This window comes from Mesoplodon mirus, assembly GCF_964341445.2.
Source record: "Mesoplodon mirus genome assembly, chromosome: 5".
Classification (NCBI taxonomy): domain Eukaryota; kingdom Metazoa; phylum Chordata; class Mammalia; order Artiodactyla; family Ziphiidae; genus Mesoplodon; species Mesoplodon mirus.
The window spans coordinates 129311562-129336183 of NC_138980.1; positions in this window are offsets into that span (position 1 = coordinate 129311562).

The window sequence follows — 24622 nt, forward strand, 5'->3', positions numbered from 1 at the left end:
CTAGTATTTTGTTGAGGATTTTTGCACCTATATTCATGAGTTATATTGGTCTGGAGTTTTCTTTTTTTGTAGTATCTTTGTCTGGTTTTGGTATCAGTGTGATAGTGGCCTCATAGGATGAGTTTGGGAGTGTTCCTTCCTCTGCAATGTTTTGCAAGAGTTTGAGAAGGATGGGTGTTAGCTCTTCTCTAAATGTTTGATAGAATTCACCTGTGAAGCCATCTGGTCCTGGACTTTTGTTTGTTGGAGAGTTTTAATCACAGTTTCCGTTTCATTACTTGTGATTGGTCTGTTCATATTTTCTGTTTCTTCCTGGTTCAGTCTTGGAACGTTACACCTTCCTAAGAATTTTTCCATTTCTTCCAGGTTATCCATTTTATTGGCACAGAGTTGCTTGCAGTGGTCTCTTAGGATGCTTTGTATTTCTGCGGTGTCCCTTATAACTTCTCCTTTTTAATTTCTAATTTTATTGATTTGAGTCCTCTCCCTCTTTTTCTTGATGAGTCTGGCTAATGGCTTATCAATTTTGTTTATCTTCTCAAAGAACCAGCTTTTAGTTTTATTGATCTTTGCTATTGTTTTTTTTGTTTCTATTTCATTTATTTCTTCTCTGATCTTTATGATTTCTTTCCTTCTACTAACTTTGGGTTTTGTTTGTTCTTCTTTCTCTAGTTCCTTTAGGTGTAAAGCTAGATTGTTTACTTGAGATTTTTCTTGTTTCTTTTTTTTTTTTTTTTGCATTACGCGGGCCTCTCACTGTTGTGGCCTCTCCCGTTGCGGAGCGCAGGCTGCAGATGCGCAGGCTCAGCGGCCATGGCTCACGGGCCCAGCCGCTCCGCGGCATGTGGGATCTTCCCGGACCGGGGCACGAACCCGTGTCCCCTGCATCGGCAGGCGGACTCTCAACCACTGCGCCACCAGGGAAGCCCTTTTCTTGTTTCTTGAGCTAGGCTTATATAGCTATAAACTTCTCTCTTAGAACTGCTTTTGCTGCATCCGATAGGTTTTGGATCATCGTGTTTTCATTGTCATTTGTCTCTAGATATTTTTTGATTTTCCCTTAGAGTTCTTCAATGATCTCTTGGTTATTTAGTAACGTATTGTTTAGCCTCCATGTGTTTGTGTTTTGAACATTTTTTTCCCTGTAATTTCTTATCTCATAGCGTTGTGGTCAGAAAAGATGCTTGATATGATTTCAATTTTCTTAAATTTACTGAGGCTTGATTTGTGATCCAAGAGGTGATCTTTCGTAGAGAATGTTCCATGCACTCTTGAGAAGAAACTGTAATCTGCAGTTTTTGGATGGAATGTCTGATAAATATCAGTTAAATCTCTCTGGTCTATTGTGTCATTTAAAGCTTCTGTTTCCTTATTTATTTTCATTTTGGATGATCTGTCCATTGGTGTAAGTGAGGTGTTAAAGTCCCCCACTATTATTGTGTTACTGTTGATTTCCTCTTTTATAGCTGTTAGCAGTTGCCTTATGTATTGAGGTGCTCCTATGTTGGGTGCATATATATTTATAATTGTTATATCTTCTTGGATTGATCCCTTGATCATTATGTAGTGTCCTTCCTTGTCTCTTGTAACAGTCTCTATTTTAAAGTCTATTTTATCTGATATGAGTATAGCTACTACGCTGTTTTTTGATTTCCATTTTCTTGGAATATCTTTTTCCATCCTCTCACTTTCAGTCTGTATGTGTCCCTAGGTCTGAAGTGGGTCTGTTGTAGGCACCATATATATGGGTGTTGTTTTTGTATCCATTTAGCAAGCCTGTGTCTTTGGTTGGAGCATTTAATCCATTCACGTTTAAGGAAATTATTGATATATATATTCCTATGACCATTTTCTTAATTGTTTTGGGTTTGTTTTTGTAGGTCCTTTTCTTCTCTTGTGTTTCCCACTTAGAGAAGTTCCTTTAGCATTTGTTGTAGAGCTGGTTTGGTGGTGCTAAATTCTCTTAGCTTTTGCTTGTCTGTAAAGCTTTTTATTTCTCCATCGAATCTGAATGAGATCCTTGCCAGGTAGAGTAATCTTGGTTGTGCATTCTTCCCTTTCATCACTTTAAGTATATCATGCCACTCCCTTCTGGCCTGTAGAGTTTCTGCTGAGAAATCAGCTGTTAACCTTATGGGAGTTCCCTTGCATGTTATTTGATGTTTTTCCCTTGCTGCTTTGAATAATTTTTCTTTGTCTTTAATTATTGCCAATTTGATTGCTATGTGTCTCAGCGTGTTTCTCCTTGGGTTTATCCTGTATGGGACTCGCTGCACTTCCTGGACTTGGGTGGCTATTTCCTTTCCCATGTTAGGGAAGTTTTCGACTATAATCCCTTCAAATATTTTCTTGGGTCCTTTCTCTCTCTCTTCTCCTTCTGGTACCCGTATAATGTGAATGTTGTTGCATTTAATGTTGTCCCAGAGGTCTCTTAGGCTGTCTTCATTTGTTTTCATTCTTTTTTCTTTAGTCTGTTCTGCAGGAGTGAATTCCACCATTCTGTCTTCCAGGTCACTTATCCGTTCTTCTGCCTCAGTTATTCTGCTATTGATTCCTTCTAGTGTATTTTTCATTTCAGTTATTGTATTGTTCATCTCTGTTTGTTTGTTCTTTAATTCTTCTAGGTCTTTGTTAAACATTTCTTGCATCTTCCTGATCTTTGCCTCCATTCTTTTTCCGAGGACCTGGATCATCTTCACTATCATTATTCTGAATTCTTCTTCTGAAAGGTTGCCTATCTCCACTTCATTTAGTTGTTTTTCTGGGGTTTTATCTTGTTCCTTCAAGTCGTATATAGCCCTCTGCCTTTTCATCTTGTCTGTCTTTATGTGAATGTGGTTTTTGTTCCACAGGCTGCAGGATTGTAGTTCTTCTTGCTTCTGCTGTCTGCCCTCTGGTGGATGAGGCTATCTAAGAGGCCTGATGGGAGGGACTGGTGGTGGGTAGAGCTGACTGTTGCTCTGGTGGGCAGAGCTCAGTAAAACTTTAATCCACTTGACTGTTGATGGGTGGGGCTGGGTTTCTTCCCTGTTGGTTGTTTGGTCTAAGGCAACCCAACACTTGAGCCTACCTGGGCTCTTTGGTGGGGCTAATGACAGACTCTGGGAGGGCTCACACCAAGGAGTACTTCCCAGAACTACTGCTGCCAGTGTCCTTGTCCCCACGGTGAAACAGAGCCACCCCCCACCTGTGCAGGAGACCCTCCAACACTAGCCGGTAGGTCTGGTCCAGTCTTCCCTGGGGTTACTGCTCCTTCCCCTGGGTCCCGATGCGCACACTACTTTGTGTGTGCCCTACAAGAGTGGAATCTCTGTTTCCCCAAGCCCTGTCGAAGTCCTGAAATCAATTTCCCCATGGCTTCAAAGTCTGATTCTCTAGGAATTCCTCCTCCTGTTGCAGGATCCCCAGGTTGGGAAGCCTGATGTGGGGCTCAGAACCTTCACTCCAGTGGGTGGACTTTTGTGGTATAAGTGTTCTCCAGTCTGTGAGTCACCCACCCAGCAGTTATGGGATTTGATTTTACTGTGATTGCGCCCCTCCTACCGTCTCATTGTGGCTTCTCCTTTGTCTTTGGATGTGGGGTACCTTTTTTGGTGAGTTCCAGTGTCCTTTGTCAATGATTGTCCAGCAGATAGTTGTGATTCTGGTGTTCTCGCAAGAGGGAGTGAGAGCACGTCTTTCTGCTCTGCCGTCTTGGTTCCTCCTCCATCAGTAAGTTATTCTTAAGGAGCAGTTTCATGTGAGGCAGTGTATTTACTGGAATGGAATGGAGTGGGGTGGGGGTGACTAAATCCTAGCATGCCAGGGGGGAAAGCTCAGAGTAGAACTGTGGCATGATAAGAGATATATCTGGTCTTTGTCTCTGGTTACTGGTGCAGAGTTCTAATTTCATTCTTTTAAATGTAGCTGTCCAGTTTTCCCAGCACCACTTATTGAAGAGGCTGTCTTTTCTCCATTGTATGTTCTTGCCTCTTTTGTCATAAATTAGGTGCCTATATGTGCGTGGGTTTATCTCTGGGCATCCTATCCTGTGCCATTGATCTATATTTCTGTTTTTGTGCCAGTACCATACTTGCACAAAGTAATCGTGTCTTGATTACTCTAGCTTTGTAGTATAGTTTGAAGTTGGGGAGACTGACTCCTCCAGTTCCGTTTTTCTTTCTCAAGATTGCTTTGGGTATTTGGCGTCTTTTGTGTTTCCATACAAATTTTGAAATTTTTTTTCTAATTTTGTGAAGAATGCCATTGGTATTTTGATAGGGATTACATTGAATGTGTAGAATGTTTTGGGTAGTATAGTCATTTTCAGAATATTGATTCTTCCAATCCAAGAATATGGTATATTTCTCCATCTGTTTATGTCATCTTCAGTTTCTTTCATCAGTGTTTTATAGTTATTTGAGTACAAGTCTTTCACCTCCTTAGGTAGGTTTATTCGTAGGTATTCTATTCTTTTTCTTGCAATGGTAAATGGGAGTGTTTCCTTAATTTCTCTTTCAGATTTTTCATCATTAGTGTATAGGAATGCAAGAGATTTCTGTTCATTAATTTTGTATCCTGCTACTTTACCAAATTTATTGATTAAATCTAGTAATTTTCTGGTAACATTTAGGATTCTCTATTTATAGTATCATGTCATCTGCAAACAGTGAAAACTTTACTTTTTCTTTTCCGATTTGGATTCCTTGTATTTCTTTTTCTTCTCTGATTGCTGAGGCTAGGACTTCCAAAAGTATGTTGGATAAGAGTGGTGAGAGTGGACATCCTTGTCTTGTTCCTGATCTTAGTGGAAATGCTTTCAGTTTTTCACCATTGAGTATGATGTTTGCTGTGGGTTTGTCATATATGGCCTTTATTATTTTGAGGTAGGTTCTCTCTATGCCTATTTTCTGGAGAGTTTTTATCATAAATATGTGTTGAATTTTGTCAACAGCTTTTTCTGCATCGATTGAAATGATCATATGGTTTTTATTCCTTAACTTGTTAATATGGTGTATCACATTGATTGATTTGCGTATATTGAAGAATCCTTGCATCCCTGGGATAAATCCCATTTGATCATGGTGTATGATCCTTTAATTTGTTGTTAGATTCTGTTTGCTAGTATTTTGTTCATGATTTTTGCATCTATGTTCGTCAGTGATATTGGTCTATAATTTTCTTTTTTTGTGATATGTTTTTCTGGTTTTGATATCAGGGTGATAGTGGCTTTGTAGAATGAATTTAGGCGTGTTTCTTCCTCTGCAATTTTTTGGAAGAGTTTGAGAAGGATGGGTGTTAGCTCTTTTCTGTATGTGTGATAGAATTCTCCTGTGAAGCCATCTGGTCTTGGAGTTTTGTTTATTGGAAGATTTTTAATTACAGTTTCAATTTAATTACTTGTGATAGATCTGTTTATATTTTCTAATTCTTCCTGATTCATTCTTGGAAAATTGTACCTTTCCAAGAATTTGTCCATTTCTTCATGGTTGTATATTTTTTTGGTATAGAGTTGTTTGTAGTAGTCTCTTATAATCCTGTGTGTTTCTGCAGTGTCAGTTGTGATTTCTCCTTTTTCATTTCTAATTTTACTGATATGCGTCCTCTCCCTTTTTTTCTTGATGAGTTTGGCTAAGGATTTATCTATTTTGTTTATCTTCTCAAAGAACCAGCTTTTAGTTTTATTGATCTTTGCTATTGTTTTCTTTGTTTCTATTTCATTTATTTCTGCTCTGGTGTTCATGATTTCTTTCCTTCTACTGACTTTGGGTTTTCTTAGTTCTTCTTTCTCTAGTTGCTTTAGGTGTAGGGTTAGATTATTTATTTGAGAGTTTTCTTGTTTCTTGACGTGAGATTGAATTGCTATAAACCTCCCTCTTAGAACTGCTTTTGCTGCATCCCATAGGTTTTGGGTTGTTGTTTGTTCATCGTCATTTGTTTCTATGTATTTTTAACTTTCTTCTCTGAGTTCTTCAGTGATCTCTTGGTTATTTTTTAGCACACTGTTTAGCCTGCATGTATTTGTAGTTTTTACAGTTGTTTTCCTGTAATTGATTTCCAATCTCATAATGTTGTGGTCAGCAAAGATGCTTGATATGATTTCAGTTTTCTTAAATTCCCCAAGGCTTGATTTGTGACCCAAGATGTGATCTATCCTGGAGAATGTTCCTTGTGCACTTGAGAAGGAAGTGTATCTGCTACTTTTGGGTGGAATGTTCTTTAAATATCAATTAAATCTATCCGGTCTATTGTGTCATTTAAAACTTGTGTTTCCTTATTTATTTTCTGTTTGGATGATCTGTCCATTGGTGTAAGTGGGGTGTTAAAGTCCCCTACTGTTTTTGTTTGTTTGTTTTCTTGTGACTTTATTTCTTCCTTATCATCAAGATGTACGCACCAATAATTCTATCACAAGCAAACCAAATTTTCGATTGTAAAGTTGCTTGTGAGAGGCAAAGTTTCTCAAGATAATTGTACAGGCCTTTAATTGTTTTGGATTTCTCTGAGCTTATCTCCAAAATAGTTCCCACTTTAGTTTATCACATTCAACTGTCCACTCATATTCTGAGTGACCAGAGGCCCAAGACCAAAGCTTTATTTGGAAGGTTGATTGGTTTGAAGGGCACCATGTTTTGTTAAAGTCCCTTACTCTTATTGTGTTACTGTCGATTTCCCTTTTCATGGTTGTTACCATTTGCCTTATATATTGAAATGCACCTATGCTGGGTGCATAAACATTTATAATTGTTATGTCTTCTTCTTGGATTGATCCTGTGATCATTGTGTAGTGGCCTTCTTTATCTCTTGTAACAGTCTTTATTTTAAAGTCTATTTTGCCTGATATCAGTATTGCTACTCCAGCCTTCTTTTGATTTCCATTTGCATGGAATATCTTTTTCCATCCGTTCACTTTCAGTCTGTATGTGTCCCTAGGTCTGAAGTGAGTCTTTTGTAGACAGCATATATATGGGTCCTGTTTTTGTATCCATTAAGCCAGTCTGTGTCTTTTGGTTGGGGCATTTAAACCATTTACATTCAAGGTTATTATCAATATGTATGTTCCTATTACCATTTTCTTAATTGTTTTGGGTTTGGTTTTTTGGGCCTTTTTCTTCCCTTGTGTTTCCTGCCTAGGGAAGTTTCTTTAGCATTTGTTGTAAAGCTGGTTTGGTGGTGCTGAATTCTCTTAGTTTTTGATTGTTTCTCTTAGTTTTGATCGAAAAACTTTTAATTTCTCCATCAAATCTGATTGAGACCCTTGCTGGGTAGAGTAATCTTGGTTGTAGGTTTTTCTCTTTCATCACTTGAAGTATATCCTGCCACTCCCTTCTGGCCTGCAGAGTTTCTGCTGAAAAATCTGTTGATAACCTTATGGGAATTCCTTTGTCTGTTATTTTTTGTTTTTCCCTTGCTGCTTTTAATATTTTTTCTTTGAATTTAATTTTTGTTGGTTTTAACAATATGTGTCTTGGTGTGTTTCTCCTAGGGTTTATCCTGTATGGGACTCTCTCTGCTTCCTGGACTTGGGTGACTACTTCCTTTTCCATGTTAGGGAAGTTTTACACTATAATCTCTTCAAATGGTTTCTCAGACCCTTTCTTTTTCTCTTCTTCTTCTGGGACCCCTATAATTCGAATGTTCGTGTGTTTGGTGTTGTCCCAGAGGTCTCTGAGATTGTCTTCAATTATTTTCATTCTTTTTTCTTTATTCTGTTCCTTGGCTGTTATTTCCACCATTTTGTCTTCCGGCTCACTTATTCGTTCTTTTCCCTCATTTATTCTGTTATTGATTCCTTCTAGTGTATTTTTCATTTCAGTTATTGTGTTGTTCCTCTCTGTTTGTTTGTTCTTTAGTTCTTCTAGATCATCATTAAACATTTCTTGTATTTTCTCAATACATGACTCTTTTCTATTTCCAAGATTCTAGATCATCCTTACTATCATTACTCTGAATTCTTTTTCAGGTACATTGCCTATTTCCTCTTCATTTATTTGGTCTTGTATGTTTCTACCTTGCTCCTTCATCTATGACATATTTTTTTGCCATCTTATTTTTTTTTTCCTTTTTTTTATGAGTGAGATTGTGTTCCTGTCTTACTGGTTTTCTGGCCTGAGGCTTCCAACACTGTAGTTCGTAGGCTCTTGGGTAGAGCTGGGTCTTGGTGCTGAGATGAGGACCTCCAGGACACCTTACTCTGATAAATATTCCCTGGCATCTGAGGTTCTCTTTTAGTCCAGTGGTTTGGACTCAGAGCTCCCACTACAGGAGCTTTGGCCCCACCCCTGGCTTGTGAACCAAGATACTGCAAGCTGTGTGTGGCAGCCAAAAAAAAAAAAGAAAAGAAAAGAAAAGGAGGACAATAACAAAGTAAAAAATAAAATTAGAGTAGGAAACTAACAGCTGTGTTAGAAAAAATATAAAAATAAAAATATAGATGAAACAACAACCAGAAGGTAAAACAGAACCACAATAGTAAAAAAGAGGAGCAGAAAAAAAAAAGTGCAGATCAGCTGACAATTCTCTTAGTTTTATTTTATATGAAAATGTCTTTGTTTTTAATTCTTGAAAAATATTTTCACTGGATGCTGAATTTAGGATTAATGTTTTGTTTGCTTCTTACACTCTCTACTGTCTTCTGTAATTTCCAGTGAAAATCATTGAGTTTGCACATTGGCTTCCCTCTGTGTAACGGGTTTTTATCTGACTGCTATCATGATTTTCTCTTTATCTTTGGTTTCATTTTCAACAATGTTAGTACAGTGAAACTAGGCATAGTTTTCCTGTTTTGAGTTCACTGAGCTGCTTGGATTGGTAAAGTTAAGTCTTATACGAAATTTAGTAGATTTTCAGCCATTATAGCTTTAAATATTTTTTTTTCTTGTGCCTAAAGTTTTTATTTATTTATGTTTTTACATCTTTATTGGAGTATAATTGCTTTACAATGGTGTGTTAGTTTCTGCTTTATAACAAAGTGAATCAGTTATACATATACATATGTTCCCATATCTCTTCCCTCTTGCATCTCCCTCCTTCCCACCCTCCCAATCCCACTCCTCAAGGTGGTAACAAAGCACCAAGCTAATCTCCCTATGCTACGTGGCTGCTTCCCACTAGCTATCTGTTTTACCTTTGGTAGTGTATATATGTCCATGCCACTCTCTCGCTTTGTCACAGCTTACCCTTCCCCCTCCCCATATCTTCAAGTCCATTCTCTAGTAGGTCTGTGTCTTTATTCCTGTCTTACCCCTAGGGTCTTCGTAACATTTTTTTAAAATTCCATATGTATGTGTTAGCATACGGTGTTTGTATTTCTCTTTCTGACTTACTTCACTCTGTATGACAGACTCTAGGTCCATCCACCTCATTACAAAGAGCTCAATTACGTTTCTTTTTATGGCTGAGTAATATTCCATTGTATATATGTGCCACATCTTCTTTACCCATTCATCCAATGATGGACACTTAGATTGTTTCCATCTCTGGGCTATTGTAAATAGAGCTGCAATGAACATTTTGTACATGACTCTTTTTGAATTATGGTTTTCTCAGGGTATATGCCAGTAGTGGGATTGCTGGGTCATATGGTAGTTCTATTTGTAGTTTTTTAAGGAACCTCCATACTGTTCTCCATAGTGGCTGTACCAATTCACATTCCCACCAGCAGTGCAAGAGTGTCCCTGTTTTCCACACCCTCTCCAGCATTTATTGTTCGTAGATTTTTTGATGATGGCCATTCTGACTGGTGTGAGATGATATCTCATTGTAGTTTTGATTTGCATTTCTCTAATGATTAATGATGTTGAGCATTCTTTCATGTGTTTGTTGGCAGTCTGTATATCTTCTTTGGAGAAATGTCTATTTAGGTCTTCTGCCCATTTTTGGATTGGGTTTTTTGTTTTTTTGTTATTGAGCTGCATGAGCTGCTTGTAAATTTTGGAGATTAATCCTGTCAGTTGCTTCATTTGCAAATATTTTCTCCCATTCTGAGGGTTGTCTTTTTGTCTTGTTTATGGTTTCCTTTGCTGTGCAAAAGCTTTTAAGTTTCATTAGGTCCCATTTGTTTATTTTTGTTTTTATTTCCCTTTCTCTAGGAGGTGGGTCAAAAAGGATCTTGCTGTGATTTATGTCATAGAGTGTTCTGCCTATGTTTTCCTCTAAGAGTTTGATAGTTTCTGGTCTTACATTTAGGTCTTTAATCCATTTTGAGCTTATTTTTGTGTATGGTGTTAGGGAGTGATCTAATCTCATTCTTTTACATGTCCCTGTCCAGTTTTCCCAACACCACTTATTGAAGAGGCTGTCCTTTCTCCACTGTACATTACTGCCTCCTCTATCAAAGAAAAGGTGACCATATGTGCGTGGTTTTATCTCTGGGCTTTCTATCCTGTTCCATTGATCTGTATTTCTGTTTTTGTGCCAGTCCCATACTGTCTTGATTGCTGTAGCTTTGTAGTATCATCTGAAGTCAGGGAGCCTGATTCCTCAAGCTCCGTTTTTCATTCTCAAGATTGCTTTGGCTATTCGGGGTCCTTTGTGTTTCCATACAAATTGTGAAATTGTTTGTTCTAGTTCTGTGAAAAATGACAGTGGTAGTTTGATAGGGATTGCTTTGAATCTGTAGATTGCTTTGGGTAGTAGAGTCAACTTCACAATGTTGAGTCTTCCAATCCAAGAACATGGTATATCTCTCTATCTGTTTGTATCATCTTTAATTTCTTTCATCAGTGTCTTATAATTTTCTGCATACAGGTCTTTTTTCTCCTTAGGTAGGTGTATTCCTAGATATTTTATTCTTTTTGTTACAGTGGTATATGGGAGTGTTTTCTTGGTTTCACTTTCAGATTTTTCATCATTAGTGTATAGGAATGCAAGAGATTTATGTGCATTAATATTGTATCCTGCTACTTTACCAAATTCATTGATTAGCTCTATTAGTTTTCTGGTAGCATCTTTAGGATTCTCTATGTATAGTATCATGTCATCTGCAAACAGTGACAGCTTTACTTCTTCTTTTCCGATTTGGATTCCTTTTATTTCCTTTTCTTCTCTGATTGCTGTGGCTAAAACTTCCAAAACTATGTTGAATAAGAATGGTGAGAGTGGGCAACCTTGTCTTGTTCTTGATCTTAGTGGAAATGGTTTCAGTGTTTCACCATTGAGGACGATGTTGGCTGTGGGTTTGTCATATATGACCTTTATTATGTTGAGGAAAATTCCCTCTATGCCTACTCTCTGGAGGGTTTTTATCATAAATGGGTGTTGAATTTTGTTGAAAGCTTTCTCTGCTTCTGTTGAGATGACCATATGGTTTTTCTTCTTCAATTTGTTAATATGGTGTATCACATTGATTGATTTGCATATATTGAAGAATCCTTGCATTGCTGGAATAAACCCCACTTGATCATGGTGTATTATCCTTTTAATGTGCTGTTGGATTCTGTTTGCTAGTATTTTGTTGAGGATTTTTGCATCTATATTCATTAGTGATATTGTCCTGTAGTTTTCTTTCTTTGTGACACCCTTGTCTGGTTTTGGTATCAGGGTGATGGTGGCCTCGTACAATGAGTTTTGGTGTGTCCCTCCCTCTGCTATATTTTGGAAGAGTTTGAGAAGGATAGGTGTTAGCTCTTCTCTAAATGTTTGGTAGAATTCGCCTGTGAAGCCATCTGGTCCTGGGCGTTTGTTTGTTGGAAGATTCTTAATCACAGTTTCAATTTCAGTGCTTGTGATTAGTCTGTTCATATTTTGTATTTCTTCCTGATTCAGTCTTGGCAGGTTGTGCATTTCTAAGAATTTGTCTGTTTCTTCCAGGTTGTCTAGTTTATTGGCATAGAGTTGCTTGTAGTAATCTCTCATGGTCTTTTGTATTTCTGCAGTGTCAGTTGTTACTTCTTTTTCATTTCTAATTCTATTGATTTGAGTCTTCTCCCTTTTTTTCTTGATGAGTCTGGCTAATGGTTTATCAATTTTGTTCATCTTCTCAAAGTACCAGCTTTTAGTTTTATTGATCTTTGCTATCATTTCCTTCATTTCTTTTTCATTTATTTCTGATCTGATCTTTATGATTTCTTTCCTTCTGCTAACTTTGGGGTTTTTTTGTTCTTCATTCTCTAATTGCTTTAGGTGCAAGGTTAGGTTGTTTATTCAAGATATTTCCTGTTTCTTCAGGTAGGATTGTATTGCTATAAACTTCCTTCTTAGAACAGCTTTTGCTGTTTCCCATAGGTTTTGGGTCATTGTGTCTCCATTGTCATTTGTTTCTAGGTATTTTTTTATTTCCTCTTTGATTTCTTCAGTGATCACTTCGTTATTAAGTAGTGTATTGTTTAGCCTCCATGTGTTTGTATTTTTTACCAATCTTTTCCTGTAATTGATATCTAGTCTCATAGCATTGTGGTCGGAAAAGATACTTGATACAATTTCAATTTTCTTAAATTTACCAAGGCTTGATTTGTGACCCAGATATGATCTATCCTGGAGAATGTTCCATGAGCACTTGAGCAAAATGTGTATTCTGTTGTTTTTGGATGGAATGTCCTATAAATATCCATTAAGTCCATCTTGTTTAATGTATCATTTAAAGCTTGTGTTTCCTTATTTATTTTCATTTTGGATGATCTGTCCATTGGTGAAAGTGGGGTGTTAAAGTCCCCTACTATGAACGTGTTACTGTCGATTTCCCCTTTTATGGCTGTTAGTATATGCCTTATGTATTGAGGTGCTCCTGTGTTGAGTGCATTAATATTTGCAATTGTTATATCTTCTTCTTGGATTGTTCCCTTGATCATTATGTAGTGTCCTTCGTTGTCTCTTCTAATAGTCTTTATTTTAAAGTCCATTTTGTCTGATATGAGAATTGCTACTCCAGCTTTCTTTTGGTTTCCATTTGCATGGAATATCTTTTTCCATCCCCTCACTTTCAGTCTGTATGTGTTCCTAAGTCTGAAGTGGGTCTCTTGTAGACAGCATATATATGGGTCTTTTTTTTGTATCCATTCAGCCAGTCTGAGTCTTTTGGTGGGAGCATTTAATCCATTTACATTTAAGGTAATTATCAATATGTATGTTCCTATTCCCATTTTCTTAATTGTTTTGGGTTTGTTATTATAGGTCTTTTCCTTCTCTTGTGTTTCTTGCCTAGAGAAGTTCCTTTAGCATTTGTTGTAAAGCTGGTTTGGTGGTGCTGAACTCTCTCAGCTTTTGCTTGTCTGTAAAGGTTTTAATTTCTCCATCAAATCTGAATGAGATCCTTGCTGGGTAGAGTAATCTTGGTTGTAGGTTTTTCTCCTTCATCACTTTAATTATGTCCTGCCACTCCCTTCTGGCTTGCAGAGTTTCTGCTGAAAGATCAGCTGTTAACCTTATGGGGATTCCCTTGTGTGTTATGTGTTGTTTTTCCCTTGCTGCTTTTAATATGTTTTCTTTGTATTTAATTTTTGACAGTTTGATTAATATGTGTCTTGACATGTTTCTCCTTGGATTCATCCTGTATGGGACTCTCTGTGCCTCCTGGACTTGATTAACTATTTCCTTTCCCATATTAGGGAAGTTTTCAACTATAATCTCTTGAAATAATTTCTCAGTCCCTTTCTTTTTCTCTTCTTCTTCTGGAACCCCTATAATTCGAATGTTGGTGCATTTAATGTTGTTCCAGAAGTCTCTGTGACTGTCCTCAGTTCTTTTCATTCTTTTTTCTTTATTCTGCTCTACAGTAGTTATTTCCACTATTTTATCTTCCAGGTCACTTCTCCATTCTTCTGCCTCAGTTATTCTGCTATTGATCCCTTCTAGAGTATTTTTAATTTCATTTATTGTGTTGTTCATCATTGCTTGTTTCATCTTTAGTTCTTCTAGGTCCTTGTTAAATGTTCCTTGCATTTTCTCTATTCTATTTCCAAGATTTTGGATCATCTTTACTATCATTACTCTGAATTCTTTTTCAGGTAGACTGACTATTTCCTCTTAATTTGTTAGGTGTGGTGGGCTTTTATCTTGCTCCTTCATCTGCTGTGTGTTTTTCTGTCTTCTCATTTTGCTTATGTTACTGTGTTTGGGGTCTCGTTTTTGCAGGCTGCAGGTTCGTAGTTCCCATTGTTTTTGGTGTCTGTCCTTAGTGGCTAAAGTTGGTTCAGTGGGTTGTGTAGGCTTCCTGGTGGAGGGGACTAGTGCCTGTGTTCTGGTGGATGAGGCTGGATCTTGTCTTTCTGGTGGGCAGGTCCACATCTGGTGGTGTGTTTTGGGCTGTCTGTGGAGTTATTATGATTTTAGGCAGCCTCTCTGCTAATGGCTGGGGTTGTGTGCCTGTCTTGCTAGTTGTTTGGCATAGGGTGTCCAGCACTGTAGCTTGCTGGTCATTGAGTGTAGCTGGGTGTTGGTGTTGAGATGGAGATCTCTGGGAGATTTTCGCCATTTGATATTATGTGGAGCTGGGTTGTCTCTTGTGGACCAGTGTCCTGAAGTTGGCTCTCCCACCTCAGAGGCACAGCACTGACTCCTGGGTGCAGCACCAAGAGCCTTTCATCCACACGGTGTCACCTGAGCAGGCAGCAAATCCACAGCCATTCTTTCCTTCTTAGTTTTCCTGAAATAAATTTCTTCTTTTGGTTATCTCATATAATGAGAACACCAGAAATGAGCAGCACAGGGCCAATATGGAGGCTCCATAATGTCATCAGAGACCAGCCTCTTTTTGTTTTTGCTGCTAGAGTTGGAAGGTCTCCTGCAGAGGCAGGGGGTGGCTGTGGTGCACTGTGGGGACAAAGACAGTGGTAGCAGAAGTTCTGGGAAGTCGCTTTAATATTTTTTAATGCCTCTTCTGTACCTCTTCTCCTCATGAAACTCCAACTATACATATGTTAGACTTTTATTCTTGTTCTTCAAGTCCATGAATTCATGAGAATCTGTTTCATTTTCCCCAATCTTTTTCTTATCTGTCTTTTAGATTGGATCATTTCTATATATCTGTCTTCAAGTTTACTGACTCTCCTGTATTTTCCATTCTACTACTAAGAACATACTGTGAATTTTTAAATTTTAATTATGGTGTTTTTAAGTTGTAGTATTTCTAGTTAGTTCTTTTTTAGAAATAGTTTTCATTTCTCAGCAGAGATTTTCTACCTTTTCATTCATTGTGATAATATTTTTCTTTATTTTGTTGAGGATAGTTTCTTTATATGGTTAGAATTTTGGGATTATACCCTGACCATTGTGACTAATTGGTTGTAGATATCCTGCAGTCTGTTATTTCTTCTGAAGTTAATTGTTGTTTTGCTTCAGAATATAATTAATTTGATGACTGAAACGGCAAACTCTGTCTCGTGTATAGTAGCTCAAACCTTAGTGGTTTTTTGTTTGTTTTTCTTTGCTGGTTTGCTTAGAGTCTATCATATGCATGTATAATTCACGTGTCATCCAGATACTTGGGAAGAGTGTATGTATAAATTTTGGGCTCTGCCTCTCTGAATCACTCCTTGTAGGAAAGTTTCTGCTCACTTTCCAGTAGCTATGGTTGCCCTACATTCTGTTCTTTGGTCCTTTTCTTCAAAAAAGACTTAATTTTTCTATTAAAGGTTTTCTCACCCTGAGTGACACTGACTTCAGCCTGCCTTTAGACAGAGGCATACAAATTATTAACTCACTTGTACCAATCCCTTCTATGAAATCTCAGCTCCTATCCAGAATTTGACTGCTCGAGTTTACCCCCTAGCATCTTTGGATATTTGATTTTTATTTGCATATTTTATCCATGTTTTACAGTTAGCTGTCATAGGCTAGGGTCTGGTAGGAGCTTTCTTGGTCATATTAGAAGTGGAAACATAATATAAAATAAAACCAATTTCTTCCCTTCTAAGATGGAAAAACTATGATCTACCCATTATCCATGGAATCTCAAAATTTGGTGCTAAGAGTATATTTGAAAAAGAATACAAACCCAGTTAAACTCTACTATGTAAAAATTACCAGAAAACTCTGTAAATAGGTAAACATAAATATAAAGTATAATAAATACTTCAGATAAAATTCTGCTTCAAATTCATTAACAATATTTAAGGAGCCTAGTATGAATTATGAGATGTAACATTTAAGAATAGATGAGAGAAGATTCGTCCAAAGCTTCTGAAAATAGGTACTAGTCCACTGATATTCTCTAAGCCTTTAAGTGGTTCTTCCTGGAACTCTAAACCCCCAAAGGTCATCTCAGATGAAGTTCTCTAATATTGGCTATAGAGTGGGGAGAGCGAAAGTAATACTAATGTACATGAATCCAGTGATGGCAGTGGGAAATAGTTATCTGTGGAGTTATGTCAGATTCCCAAAGAAGTATTTGTGGAACGAATGCAAGAACCACTGGTTTAAACTTCTATTGAAACATGAATAGGAGGTATGAATGGAAAAGTTATTTTATATAATTGAGGAGTTCTATATGGGATATATATTAGGTCTGCATGCATGACTTCTGAATCAGAAGTAGAAGGAGGAAGCTTTTTAAGAGGAAGGAAAGCTGAGTTTCTTGATCTTTTCTGAAATGTAGCCCGTTTTCTGTCTCCAGTCTGTTTCATTGCTGATTGTCCAATGACAATCAGGAAAGGACAGGAATCTGAGAGGCTGAAAGGGAGGGAAACTGTACAGTTCTAAACTCTGACCCACAGCTTAAAAACAATTCATTAATCTTTGACAAGTATAAAATTTAGTTGCTGGTAATGTGAAAAACTTAAATTATTGCAGCTGAATGTCTTTATAGCCCATGAGCTTGGAAAAGGAAAATTAGATCTGGGTGCATTCATGAGCTGGACCAGGCTGGTTTACCAGTTTAAGCATCTCTGCTGATGGTGTACTTGCTGTTGGTGGAGACGTGGCAGTCCATGAAAAGGTCTTTGAAAGGCTCCAGGAGAGCTCTGTGTTCTGCTCCTAGAGGAGTCCCCAGCCATGCAAACTTGGAAGGTCTAGAATTTTACTGAAAACCAGGGGCTTGCCGTGACTCAAAGAAGCTTTTGCAAGTGTTCATTATGGAGCCTCCCCTTGAAAGGTCTCCATATTTTTATTCAGCTTGATGTTTTAGTTGGCCTGGGGTCACTTTGGCTAGAGAATTTCTGCCTTTTCTTTAGGCTGTTTTCTGGAGAACAAAGTCACTCTTTCAGTTCCCTTTACAAAGGTCCCAGCAACCCCCAGGCTGTATTGACCCCTTCAAGCCTCTGTAGGTATCCCAGTATTCACCTCTCTTTTTGAGGCGAGATGGTCAGAATGGCCAAGGATTTACTTACTACCCTTGCAAAGATATTTATCTGAATAAGTGAGTGATTTTCTGCTTGCATTAAGAGGAGTGAGTAGAAATCCTCCTAGGAGGGCACCCTCTAAATTATCTGCCTCTTGTCTTTTTATAATTTCTGATCCCCAAAACTTTACCCATTACCGAATACTATGTCACCATATGATTTTGTGACAGCTAGTGTGTCAGGTCTTTGTAGTAAAATGGATGCTGATTGGGATGTAGGGTTACTCTGGGATGTAGGGTTACTCTGGAGACATCATGTGGTGACAGCAATGGAGACATCACTGGCCACAGTCAGACACCAAAGACATCCAAGCCCTCTCATTTAAAGGCAGTCATATCTTTCTTTTTTTCTTTCCAGATTTATTGAGATATAATTGACATACAACATTGTGTAAGTTTAAGGTGTACAGCATAACGAGGTGACTTACATACAACATGAAATGATTATCACAGTAATTTAGTCAACATCCATCATCTCATATGGTTACAAAATTAAAGGAATAGAAGAAAACTTTTTTCCTTGTAACGAGAACTCTTAGGATTTATTCTTATCAAATCTCATATATATATAACATTCAGCAGTGTTAATTATATTTATGATTGACATACAATACTATGTTAGTTCCTGTTACACAACACAGTGAATTGATATTTCTATACATTTCAAAATGATCACAATGATAAGTCTGGTTATATCACCATACAGAGATATTATTTAGTTATTGACTATAGTCTCCTTATTGTACATTTCATATCCATGACTCATTTATTTTGCAGCTGGAAGTTTGTACCTTTTAATTTTCCTCATCTATGTCATTCCTCTCCTCACCTCCTCACCTCTGGCAACCACCTATTTGTTCTCTGTATCTATGACTGTTTCTGGTTTGTTATATTTGTTCATTTGTTTTGTTTTTTTCAGATTCCACATATAAGTGAAATCATACATTATTTGTCTTTATCTGACTTATTTCACTTAGCATAATACCCTCTAGATCCATCCATATTGTCATAAATAGCAAGATTTCATTCTTTTTTATGGCTGAGTAATATTCCATTGTATATATATATATATATATATATATATATATATATATATATATATATATATATACATACATACATACATACCACATTATCCACTCATCTATTGATGGGCACTTAGGTTGCTTCCATATCTTGGCTATTGTAAATAATGCTGCAATGAACATAGGGATGCATATATCTTTTTGAATTAGTGTTTTTGTTTTCTTTGGATAAATACCCAGGAGTGGAATTGCTGGATCATGTGGTAGTTCTCTTTAATTTTTTGAGGAATCTCTATACTGTTTTTCACAGTAGCTGCAACAGTTTACATTCCCACCAACAGTGCACAGGGTTCCATTTTCTCCACATCCTCACCAACACTTGTTATTTGTTGATAATAGCCATCCTGACAGGTGTGAGGTGATATTTTATTGTGGTTTTGATTTGCATTTCCCTGATGATTAGTGATGTTGAACATCTTTTCACATGCCTGTTGGCATCTGTATGTCTTCTTTGGAAAAGTGTCTATTCAGTCATTTTTTAATCAGTTTTTATGTTGAGTTGTATGAGTTCTTTGTTTATTTTGGACATTAACCTTTTATTGGATGCATTGTCTGCAAATATCTTCTCGCATTCAGTAGGTGGCCTTTTCGTTTTGTTGATAAAGCAATCATATTCTTGAGCATCATCCTGTTCCAGTCTGAACTGGTGAGTTTTCATCATTTCTCTAGACTCTAGCCTTGAGAATTCTGAACTTAACTCTGGAATTTCACATTCCCTCTGTTCCTGCCCATTGTGGTGTTTACCTCAGAACCTATCCTCCGTGTTTCTCACTCTAGACTTCAGAGCTGATTTCCAATTTTGATCTGCCTAGAGAGGGTGTTTCAACAGGAAACTTTGTTTCTCAATACCAACAGTCTTTGTGAGATAATTTATTTGCGAGTATTCTGGGGAGATATCTTAAATAGAAAGAAAGAAAAAATGGCAATTTTTTAAAGAATATTGTGTGTTAAAAAGAAACTATAAAGAGTTTCTTTCATTTGGAGTGCAGTAAAAACAGAGTAACAGACACTACGATGGGAATGTAGATTGGTACAGATTTACTGAAGGGCAATATAGAAAAATATTTGAGGAAACTTAAAAATGTGCTTATCTGCAAATTACCCTTCTAGAAATTTTATCCATATAAGATAAATTGAGACACTAAATATTTATTTAAACTGATTTCATTATAAGTAATTAACATAACCCAAGTGCTCCAAATGGGAACTAGATAGATATTAAATTGAACTATATGAAATTACTGATAGTTGACAGATGTTGACCCACAAAACAGCTTTTTTATGGTTCAACCTAATGAACTGTGGAACGTTCACATGATAGACTTCTATGCAGGTATTGAAAAGCATATTTTAAAAGAATATTTAATGCTCATGAATAATTATTGTGTAAAAAAGGTAGGATATAAAAATAAGTATATAGCCTGAGATCTCCATTTTATTTTATTAAAATACACTTACATACACGGTCAGAAAAATGACTGAAAGAAAACATTCGTATTAATAGTAGTTCTGTGAGTGATTGGATTATTAATTTTTTGTTTTATGTTTGTCTTTATACTTTGCTGTCTTCCCCAAATTTGTGTGGTTATAATAATACTAGTATTCTTCATTTCCTCCTAAAGTCATACAGTTAGCATTGTCCATGATATTGCATATTTTCCCAGATCATTTTAATGGATTCATAATAATCTCTGCAGTAGAATTCCATCAATTATTTAAATATCTCTCAATAGTAGGCTTTTAGGTTGTTCCCTCCCTCCCTCCCTTCCTTCCTTCCTCCCTCCCTCCCTCCCCTTCCCCCTTCCTTCCCTCCCTCCTCCTTTCCCTCCCTCCCTTCCCTCCCCCTCCCTCCCTCCCTTTCCCCCCTTCCTTCCCTCCCTCCTCCTTTCCCTCCCTCTCCTCCCCCTCCCTCCCCTCTCCCTCCCTCCTTCTTCCTTCCTTCCTTCCTTCCTTCCTTCCTTCCTTCGCTTCTTATATAAATAAGGCAAGATTCTCTTTCCCACATTTTGGATTATTTCCATAAAATACAGACCCAGAGTTAAAGTGTCTATTAGGCATGGAAGGGGGAGGTGGAGAGAATGTACTAGAAGCTGAATGTTGCCAAGTACTTCTTGAGAACCTTACCCCAAACCCTGTCAGCCTTTTGAAGTACTGGAAAGACACTGTTGTAACACTGTTCTTGTTGTTAGTGGAAATGTGATCATTTTCCACGTTTCTGGTTCCAAGGCAGCAACATTTTAAAAGCTCAGCTCAGGTGGAACAGCTTATTAGTGTTTGCATTCCTGCTAAACCTGGGAGAAAAACTTACAGAATCAGATAAAAACATTGCCAATGTGTCACACATAACTTCCCAGTTTTCATTTTTTCTCTTGTTCAGATAGCATTTATATACCTTCAGCTGCCCAGTGCTTGCTTGGCATAAACCCACCTGGTAGCCCACGTCTGAGGGGTCTGGAGGGAGACTGTGTTAGCTCTGGGCTGCTTAGAGCTCTTTCACTTGTGAGGAAGTTCTGCTGTGTGATGAAGATCAGTGTGATAAAAGAGGCATTGTGTTCTTCACCCATTGGTAAAACATGGATTGGAGAAATACTGTCTCCTCGTCAGAAAGCTTTGGTGCCTGGACACATGACTTTCAACCGGTAGCCCATCTTGTCTTTGCTTGAACACAGGAGGGTATAGGAAGTCACAATACACACAAGGGCAGCATCCCATAGCTTTCATGGTATTTGGGAGATAGACCACCTCCATCCCTCAGACCTGGGTGCCCCATGTGAATGGGTGTCTGCTGAGGGCCTGGCACAGCTGGGGGGCTGCTAGACCAAGCCAGCTGCAGGAGAACTTGGGGGTGTGGGAGCTCTCTTAAGGGACAGTTAACAGCTGTATGGCAAAGCCCAGGAGAAAGCAGCCACTGTCTGCTGGTTTGTTCACAAGCATTTATTGAGCTTTTGCTATGTATCAGATGTTATGCTGGGCCCGGAAATAGCAGCTGAATAAAACATCCTTCCTGCTTTCCAGGAGCTCATGTGAATGGATGAGACAGGCAAGTAAATGGATCATTTAGAGCCCAGGGGGTCATTTAGAGCCCAGGAGAGAACACAAGAGGAAGAAGGAGAGTATTATGGGGGACACACAGGAAAAGTGCCAGGATTGGGAAGTTTCCAGAGGAGGCAAGATATTGAAGAATGAGAAGTATGCTGCTTCCAGGTGGTGGAAAATAAAAAGAAGGACACGCCCTTCCACAGAGGGGCAGCCAAAACTGTGAGACTGGGGTTGTGGAAACATCTCTCTGAGTGCTGGGCAGACACATTGGCTGACCCCTTGATTGTATCACTGACTTTGCAGCCACCGACAGTGAGCTGTGGCTGCCTCATTTGTAGCCTCTGATAGCAGAGTAAGGGGCTACCTGAAGGAAATAAATCATACATGTCTGAGTCTGAGCACCAGCAGTGTCCTTTCTTCATTAAGATCTTTTTTTTTCCTTCTTGAAGTTCTTGAGTGACAATAATATGATTAGCTATCTCTAATTATGAAAATGACTCATGCTTATCATTAAAACTTCAAACAATACATGAAAATATAAGGAAGAAAGTAGGCATCACCTCAAATCCTTCAACCTGGAGATCACCACTTTGGCAAACATCCTTCCACATGTCCTTGTATATACCCACACTGAAACACTTCTACAGAAGTGGCATGCATTTCAGGTTAGCAGACATTTATTGTACCGGGGCTGTGCAGGCATTTGGCATCCAGCAGTGAACAAGACAGGGAGGGGCCCTGCCTAGTAGAGTTTCACTCCCAGTCTTAAGGTGGACTCCCAGAATGGTGAAGCTGATTACAAAACCCCATGGGGACCAGGAGTCCCTTCCCTTTATAGTAGAGCCTTTGCACAAGCTGGTTTCTCTGCCTGCATTGCTTCTCTCCATCCCCCCTACTATGGACAGATTTCCATGTTAAGAGATATAATTCTACAGTATATTAAATGTAAGTATATTTTCTCTCATATAGATGAATCATTGATTCATTTTTATTTTTAACCAATGACTTATTGTTAGATTTTAGGTTGTTTCAAAACTTTTTTTCTATTATAAACAGCTGTGTAACAAACATCCTTTTATATACATCTTGACCATTTATTTTAGGATAAATTCCTAAAAGTGGAATTACTAGATCAAATGATATACACACTGCTGATACATGTTGCCCTTCTGAAAGGTCTGTTAACAGTATGTAAAGTACCATTTCCCATACCCTACCAATACTAGGAAACCTCAGTTTATAAAACCTTTGACCATCTGATGAAATTTACTTTTACTTGTTAGTAGTTTGATTGTTTTTCATCTATTTATTCATTCTTTATATGTCTTCTTTTGTGAACATTCTGTTAATATCCTTTGCCTATTTTTTTTCTATTGAGATACTGTTTTTTTTCATATTAATGATTTATGAGTGCACTTTATATATTAAGGGTGTTAACACTTTGCTATACCTATTGCAAATGTTTTTTCCACATATCATTTCACTTTTAATTTTTTATGTTGTCTTTTTGTCGTTGAGAGGTTAAAAAAAAGTGGTCATATCTAATCACCTTTTTGTTCATTGTTTTGTATTTTTATGTTATTCGCTTCATTTCTGATTATATTGTCTCATTGCTTGTGTCCCACTGAATTTGAGACTTGGGTGAATGCCAGATGGCTAAGAATTCATTTTAATAAGGCAAGGGACCATGTTGGTAAAGATGGGGAAATATCTAGAAAATATGTCTGAGATCATCTCTGTTCTCTCATTCAGAGGCATGACTCTTGTCTTTTTCCCCATAGATTGTGATGTTCCCATGCTGTGGTTCCTGAGCAGTCTGAGGGCAGGCATATGTAAGATCACCTTTCTACAAACACACAAAATGAAGAGAACCATCTCTTCTTTAAGAAGAGGGTCCTCTGCCATTCCCAGTTTGGACATGCCAATGTCAGTGTGGACAGGGCAGTACTAAGGACTGAGCTTAGCTTAAGTAACAGGAAAATTTGAGGAAAATTGATGTAGAAGATAAAATCCATTCTGGAGAGCTAATGTAAAATAGTCATCATTTGTTACGTATCTACTCTGTGTCCTCCAATATCTTACATGATATATAATCTTGTCCTCATCTTGTGTATCTTAAAAACTAACCAACAAACAAGGCTTTTAGAGGTGAAATGATTGGCCAAAGGGCATATAGCTAGTAAGTAGAAGAGCTGGGATTTGAACTCTGATTTGAGCTGAGTCCAAAGCTAGATACAGCAACAAAAGTTAGTATTATTGAGTACTCATCTGGACAGGTATTGTGCTAAGTGCTTTACATCTATTAGCTTTTTTAATATGACAGCAACCATCTGAGGTAAGCATTTCTATTTTAAAGAGAAGAACACAGAAGCCCAGAGCAGCTAAGTAGCATGCTCAAGGTCACATAGCTAATAAGTTGCAGGACCAGGAACTGAACCAACACATTCTGACTTCGACACCTGTCCTTTTTTCTTCATGCAGATCTTTTCTTTCTTTTTAACTTTTATTTTAAACAGAAAATAACTTCATTATTTATAATTATGAAATGCTCACACTTATTAAAATTTCAAATAATTCATGAAATAAATCATTGTTGTTTCCATCACTCCATGCTGCTTGCTCCTGACATGTTCTGAATCAGCAGTTGTCCTTGGGAGAACTTAGCACCCTATTTCCACTCCCCATGCTTTGAAAGTTATCTTCTTTTTCATGAAAATATATTTTGGGGGGTAACTACTGAATGGGGAAAAGGACTAATTTATATAATTACTAGGCAATCTTGGTGTTGTCAAGCGTGACCAAAGTACCTGGAAAAGTTAATAAGTGAGTGATTGTTTAATTACTTAACTACTAATGATTTTCCAGGAATGGAACCATTTGGTTTTGCACCTGAACATTTTTTATTAAGTTGATTGGAAGTAACCTGTGAGACAGCAGAGTTCTGAGCTCCAAAGGTCATTGCATTCAGGTCACCATTATCGATTCCACCATGGGGTTCCACTAAATCATTGACTGGGGTATTGACCAGTTATTTTAATGCATTCTCTCTTTTAGTGGGCACAAGTAACACACTGGGTGATGAAAAAAAATTGTGCTTTCCAAATCTTGCTCCCCAGACTGTAGCCATTTTCTTTGATGTGCTTACATTTTCTTTCGATTGGTGACCTTACTAGAAAATATGTTCCTAAAGCTTGGTCATATGCTAAATTTGATTTTGTAAATAATGAACACCAGATTTCCGGAAACC